The following is a 7562-nucleotide window of genomic DNA, read 5'->3' on the forward strand; positions in this document are numbered from 1 at the left end:
GCCCGCGCCGCCGGCCCCCGCCGCCTCCCATTGGCCGCCGCGCTGCACCATTGTTACGTCACCGGCGGCGGGCGGGGCGCCGAGCGCGCTGCGGAAAAGTTGGGAGAGAGAAACTTGCGGGCGCGCGGGGGCGGGGCGGGGGCGGGGCCGCCGGGTGATGCGCGCGCACGTCCCCGATTCCCGGGGCGCGTGACTTTCTCATCCTACCCCTTGGGGTGCCCTCCCCCCCTCTGTCCTTTACTCCCTATTCCCCTTATTTTGATCCCATGACTTCAGGGGAAGATCTCCGCAGAGCTGATTCCACCATCGACACCCGTTGGTACAAACAATCGACACCCTTGGTACCTGCAGTCAGCAGATCACATGTATTATTGCACTGGAAAAGTCTGCAGTCAAGGACCACTCCAGATTACTGAGAATCAGTAATGTCACTTTGAAGATGTAGGCCATGGGCATCTGGGAGCTGGACAGGGAATAAGGATGACAGAAGGAGAATTGAGGCCTTTGAGCTGTGGTGTTGGAGAAGGGCACTTAATGTCCCACAGACTGCCAAGAGAACGAACAGAGGTGTCTTGGAGAGGGTGCATCCAGTGTTCCCTGGAAGATGACAAAGCTTTGTCACATACTTTGGGCATGTTGCGAGGAGAGATTATTCCTGGGAGGGGGACATCATGTTGGAAAAGTAGAGAAGGGATGGTGAAGGAGAAGGAGACTCAATCAGGTGGATTAACAGCATTGAGGGCAGCAGTGGGCTTCAGTGTGTTGGAGATTGTGAGACTGGCACAGGCTGGCAGAAGCTCAGATCTATTACTCATAGGGTTGCTGTGAATCACACCTGACTCGATGGGACCTAGCTACAACAAATAAGGTTTCTGTGAGTTAGAGTCGACTCCATAGCACCCAGCACCTCACTCCAGAGGTCAGGAGTTTGGGGATCATGTTACAGGGCACAGTATTTAGTCCCAGAAGGCAGTGGTGTCTTGGCTTCTCCCACTAGACCCCATGGCTTCTGGGATAGAGCTACTCACACTGTGCAGTGCTCCCCCTGACTCTCAGCCAAGGCAAAGAGAAATAAACCAAACTATTTTTCAAATCTGATTTAACTTATGGCAACAGGTTTCAATGCTGTAAATCTTTACACAAGGAAGCTGCTTATCTGCTTCCGGTGGAGGGATTGCTGGATTCAAACTGCTGATCTTGTAACATGGCTACACCACACCCAAAGACAGCAGCCTCCCAGCCTTCCTGCCTCCACAGAGCCCCCCTCACTTACCCTGCCCCAGCTCCCCCATGGCCCTCTAATCAGAACAGGTGCTGCTGGTCCTGCCTGTACCTCATCCTCTCCTGGCCTGTCTGAGGGAGGCGGGACAGGCCCCAGCTCCCTGCTGAGTGTTCAGCAACTCTCATGCAGGCACTAGCATATGTATGTGTGTGTGTGTGTGTGTGTGTGTGTGTGTGTACACCTGTGCCCAGATAGGGGATGGGGGGTGGGGGTGCCAGGCACCTCCACTACGCAGATGAGGCCTCGAGAGGGGCCGGGGCACATCAGGCCCTGTGCTGTTGTTCCTCTGTACTCTTGTTACCTGAAAACCACAGTTCTGCTGTCCACCGCTAGGAAAGCCAGTCTGAGACAGGCTGGAGAGGAAGGAGGCCGAGGTTTACTATAGACCAGTATATGAGGGCTCTGGTGGCATGTCCCTGAGGGCACTGCACTGGTAATTCAAAGGTCAAGTTGCTCTGGTCAGAATCCTCCAGACTCCTTGGGGAAAAGATGGGCAATTTCCTCCCATGAAATTTACAGCTTAGGAGACACAATGGAGGGTCAGCTATGAGTTGATTCCAATTCCATGGCAATGGGAGAGAGAGAGAGGAGATAAGGAATATGTGCCCCAAATCTGTCCCCCTGCCTTGAAGATCTTGGGGACCTATATGGTGGAGACAGGACCGTATGAGAACTTTACTTAGGTGCCCAAGTTGGTGATTGTGACCAGGACTGATTCGCCCAGTCTTGTTAGGGCTCCAGAGAGAGTGTGGCACTACGTGTTATGACCGAAAGGGAGCAATGTCAGCTGTAGATTGCAGGGTACACAGGCCGATGTGATCTAATTCGCGGAGCAGCTCTCAGCTCTAGGCTGCTGAGCCGACAGGGAAGCGCTGTCTAAGGATTCCATGTGTGAAGATCTTCTCTCTTACTTTCCTAAGCTGGGGGAAAACATCTTCCTTTTAAAGTGTTGCAGAATGTTCCTTTTACATTAGGGTAGTGTCCATTCCATTTTTACAGTTCTTTTCATTAGTTTAGAGCTCTGGTGACTCTTGCACTGCAATCCCAAAGGCACACAGTTCAAATCCACCAGCTGCTCCATGAAATAAGGATGGGCAGCCTCCTCTTGTGTGAGGCGAGAAAACTCGCTGGAGGGTCAGCTGTGGGTCATTTCTGACTTGACAGCACACAATATCCATAAGTTGCAAGAGAGAGTCCTTTTGCTGAAGATTATAAAGTGTCCGTTTCAAACTATTAGAAGGGTATTTTAGAAAGGTTGGTTCACCATTGTCTTGTTGTGAGTTACACCCTGGCCCGTTGGGACACCACCCCCCTTGGTACAGCAAGAATATCAAAGGCCATACCCTCTCTCAAGGAGGTCCGTGGTCTATGCTATTTATGGGGTCACAATCTGAATCAAATCTGCACAAATGGACAGAAGCTAGGGGTGGGTGCTGAGAGGAAGGAAATGCAGACCACCTCTCCCCTACCCAGACTTCAACAAGTGTTCCTGCTCCAGGCATCAGGCTCCCTGCAGTTCCTGCCAGCTTCCCATTTGGAACCGCCATAGTGGAGGAAGGGGCATGAATACAGGTCCTGGGGTCGACATTAGACCTCCAGACCTCCTTAGACCCTGGAAACATCTAGAGAGGTGGCAATGAGCTGCCCAAGATCTGGCTGCTCCCTGCCCCCAAGCCCACTCCCCACTTTTGGCATGATGACATCACACCCTTCTCCATGGCCCCTGCAGAGGGCAGAGCATCAGATTCCTGGGAGGCACTGCACCCCCCACCCCTCGATGCTCTGTCTGCTTGCTCCCAGCCTGCCCGCCTCCCTGGGGCCCAGCGGGCTTATTGTCCTGCACAGGGCATGGTTGTATGTGCCAGGTGGGCACTTCCCAGCACAGCACTCCCACCCCCTGGGGCTCTCCCTGCCCCTGTCAACCTGTTACCCTCACTGGGCCCAGCAGGCTCTTTGTAAGCATCCAGTCTGGCCCGCTCCTCTACCTCTTCTGAGCCCCCACAGATGTGGGCTTGCCCAGCAGGACCAGAAGCGGGGCAAGGTCATTGGCAGCGGGCTGCTGGGGCAAAGGTCTGGGTGTGGCCGAGGGCGGCAGCAGCAGCCGTGGGAGGGGCATCTCATAGAAGAGGCCTGGGTGCCAGCGAGGAGCTTTGTCCTGGGACCTACATGGGGGAGGGGGAGGGAGTCTGGACACCGGCTGTGCTGCAGCACCGTCTCCACTGCCCCTTCTCTCTTACTTGCCCTCCCACAGGAACTCCTAGCTGACCTCCCAATAGGTTTTCAAGGCTGTCAGTCACCATGGGAATAGACTGTCCATCTGTCTCCTGACCTGCTGATGGTGGATTCGAACCTCAAACCACGCCTTGAGAGAGGCATGAGCTTTGCATTAGCAGTGCAGCTCCCTGGAAGTGTCCTATTCCAGTTAAGACGTGGGGTCAGTCTCCCCTGGCCCTCAGCAGCTGGCCTTTCCCCCTTGAGCTCACTTTGGGGTCTGTCTTGGGGCAGGGTCTCCCCTGCTGGGGGGCTGTGGAGATAGACGTCGGCAGGGTCTCTGGGGCCACACTGGGCGCTATACCTGGGGTGGAATGTCCTTCGGGTATCTCCTCTGTAGCTCTCTGCCCTCCAAGTCTGTCGCCTGAGCTTCAGGGTCAGACTTGCTGGGGTGTGGCTGTGTTTAACCTTTGACCCTGACATGTCCTGCTTGACCATCCCCCAGGGGCAGGTGGTCTCACTGGGCCTCTGACACTAAAGATGCTCTGGAGGGTCAGCTGTGGCTGGTTCTGACTCGGTGGCACATAACACCACCACCAGTGGGCTCCCTGAGTTGCTGGTTGAGGAAAAAGGGCAGAGAAAAAGGTAGACCGTGACCAACCGAGGCCACTGCTGCCCATCCCCCTGCCCTGGATGGGAGGGGCAGTGTGGAGTCCCTGGGGACAAACAGCTGGGCATGGGCGTGGGTACAGGAGGGAGACAGGAGTTGGGGGGATGCTGGAGGAGAAGGGCAGGCTCTGGTGGGGGAGCCGGGTAGGGATAAGGGTTCAGGACAGGCCTCTCTGAGGTGTCAGGCGCCTGGGGGCTGAGCAAGCCCTGACTGGTGATGACATTTTGCCATCGTGTCCTTGGTAGGGCTCAGAGCTGTGATACCCGCCAGGAAAATGAGAGAGCTGCTTCTCCACCCTGGAGGGGTCAGCAAGAGGGACCCTCAGAGAGTGCAGCACAGGTCAGGAAGTCAAAGGCCCTGAAGGCTGAGGCAGGAGGGGCTGGCCAGCGGAGCAGAGAATTTGGTAACAGCTAGGCCTAAGGGGACCTTCACAAAGGTCATGGATGGGCCAGGCCCACTTGAAGACGGACATTTCCAGAACAAGAGAAGATCTGGGGAGACTGTAAAGGGGGAAAAGGGAGCTAGGGGTGGGTGGGGGAAGAATGAAGGGGCAGGAGGAGCTCTCGTATACACATATGCATGCGTGTGTATGTGTACATGTGCAGGAAACTTGTGTGTGTGCATGGCTTCCGAGCAGGTATGTGTTGACGTATGTGTGTGTGCACGCGGAGATAGACATATGCCTGCATGTATGTGTGCGTATGTTTACATGTGCAGATGCAGGAGAATTGTATATATGGCTTCTGAACTGGTAGATGTGGATGTGTGTTCACAAGGCTCATGTGTGCCTTGTACACGTGTTCACCTGCAGGTAAGGGTGAGTGAAGTGTGTGTGCAGATGAGGCTGGAGTGCCTGTTGGAGCAATGTCCTTGAGCCCTGCGAGGTGAGTCCACCAGGTAGATTCTCTTAGAGGCACATGAGTCCGAGAAATCCTGATGGTTCACCACTGTCCTGTTAGGCAACATAATGATAGAGGAGAAAACGTTAAAGTTGTCAACAACTTCATCTTTCTTGCATCCATGATCAACAGCCTTAGTACTAGCAGGAAGTAATCAAAATACATATGGGATTGAGGAAATCTGCTATCAGGGTGCTTTCCAAAATGCTGAAGAGCAATGTTATCCGTTTAAAGACTAAGGTGCACCTGGCCCAAGTCATGATCTTTTCAGTCACTTCCTAGGCATCTGAAAATTGGACAGTGAATAAGGATGATAGAAGAATTGATGCTTTTGAATTATTCTGATGGAGAAGAATACTGAATATTCCATGGACTATCAAAAGAACAAACAGATGTCTTGGAGAAGGGCAGCCGGAGTGCTCCTTGGAAGCAAAGATAATAAAGCCTTACCTCACATACTTTGGGTATGTTGTTTGGAGGTATCAGTCCTTAGAGAAGGAATGTTTGGGAAAGTGGAGGGTGAGCGTAAGGGAGAAAGAATCAGAGATGACGGCACAGGACAGGACAGGGTTCAGATCTGTTGTTCACAGGGGCACTGTGAGTCGCACTTGACACGTAACAGCACAACATCAAATAAGAAGGTCTGAAGAGAGAAGGATATTGCTCACTGGTCACAGATGGCAGGAAGCTTCTAACACCAGGAAGGTATAGGGGGAGAGCCCAGACCTGCGCTCTGTCACATCTGCTCCTTCCAGCTATGGGACTTTGGGTGAGGAGCCTCCCCTCTCTGAGCTTGTCTTATCTGAGGGATGAGGTGTTCCTGATGGCAGGGCTGGGCCTGGCTAGGAGAGGGTGTGTCCACAACCAAGTGCAAGGCCAGGCATCTCACCACTGCCAGACCCCACCCTCAGCATCCTGCCCCTCCGCCACCCAGCCTTCCCTCCAGGAGAGCTAGGCTCCCACCTCCACACTGGCCCTGGCTCTCCCACTTGCCTCTCTACCCATCCAACCAGTCTTTCCAGACTCAGCTTCATAAAGTACAGACCAGAGGCCAGCAGAACAAAGCGAGGCGGAGAGGCATTCTGGGAACACAAGGGCCCACCCAACATACAGTCCAAGACCAGGGAGTGACAATGGCAGGTCTTGCAAAAGGGCACCGGATGGCACAAGCAGTGTGCACTTGGCTGATGCTGAAAGGCCGGGGGGGAGGGGGTTGGACCCATCCCGAGCCACAGTGAAAGATAAGCTGCTTCTGTAAGGACTAGAGCCCCCTCAGTGCTCCCATGACCACCACCACAAAAACAAGACAAAGGCAGTCAGAGCTCCCACAATCCGGTTAGGAAGTCACCGGGCAGGAGAGCAGGCGAGGGGGGCACCGTTAGTCACTCATGTGGAAGTCAGGGAATGGGTAGTCAGCTTTGCCAGAATACAGAAAGGGAAAAGAAAATGACTCTTGTTTGGAGAAGTTGTCCATTCCCACTCCTCTGTCGGCGCCACGTGAGAAAGGCCTGGCAATCCTCTGTAGAGAAAACCTGATGGGGCGGTCCCACTGTGCAGCATGGCGTCCCCGTGAGTTGGACTTGAGGTGGCCCCAGTGGCCTGAATGGTCAGCTCTGGCTCATGGGACCTTATGCACCTCTGGACGAAGGCCTGCCTGGCCTGGCATCATCCTCACGCAGTGCGGAGTGTGAGTCCGTGCTCATGGCCGCTGTGCCCTTCCATCTCTTGGAGGTTCTGTTCTGCTTACTTGACCAACATGATGCTTCTCTGCAGGGACTGGTCCCTCCCAAGAGCACATTCAAAGCCCATGAGCCAAAGTCTACCATCCGTGCTTCTGAAGAGAATTCTGACAGGGCTTCGCCAGCACAGATTGGTTCACCCTGCCCAAGTCCATGGTATATTCTTCCTTCTTCACAAAATTCAAGTGTATGACTGCTGCTTTGGTCTTACTCATTGTCCGGTTTTCACAAGCATGTGCTGTTGTATTAGGTGCCATTGAGCCAAGTACGACCCGCAGTGACGCTATGAACAACAGATGTGTAGCCAGCCCTGTCCTGTGTCGTCTTCACATTCTCAGACACCCTCAAGCCCATTGCTGCAGTCACTGTATCGATCCTTCTCAGGGTCTTAGTTTCACTGCCCCTCCACCTTCCCAAGTGTGATGTCCCTCCCCAGTAGCACCTCCTAGCTACATGCTCGACTTATGAATGTGAGGTGATTGAAACACCATGGCTTGGGTCGGGCACTCCTTCATCCTCAGAATGTCATCTTTGGTTTGGAACACCTTGTCTACAGACTGGGTGGACCTGGAGGTGTCAGATAGTGCCCTGTGCTAGCAAGACAGGGGCCAGGCTCCCCGTACACAGGTGAGAGAGGAGGGCCCCTTGGGCCGCTTTCTCAAGTGCCTTGGGGGAGTGCGGGGTTCACACTCGATTGCTAATGCAAAGGTTGGCAGTATGAAGCTCCAGCCGCTCTCTGGAAGGGAGATGAAGGCTGATAG

This window comes from Elephantulus edwardii, unplaced genomic scaffold (assembly GCF_000299155.1).
Source record: "Elephantulus edwardii isolate Elephantulus edwardi_28Jun2011 unplaced genomic scaffold, EleEdw1.0 scaffold00002, whole genome shotgun sequence".
Taxonomy (NCBI): Eukaryota; Metazoa; Chordata; class Mammalia; order Macroscelidea; family Macroscelididae; genus Elephantulus; species Elephantulus edwardii.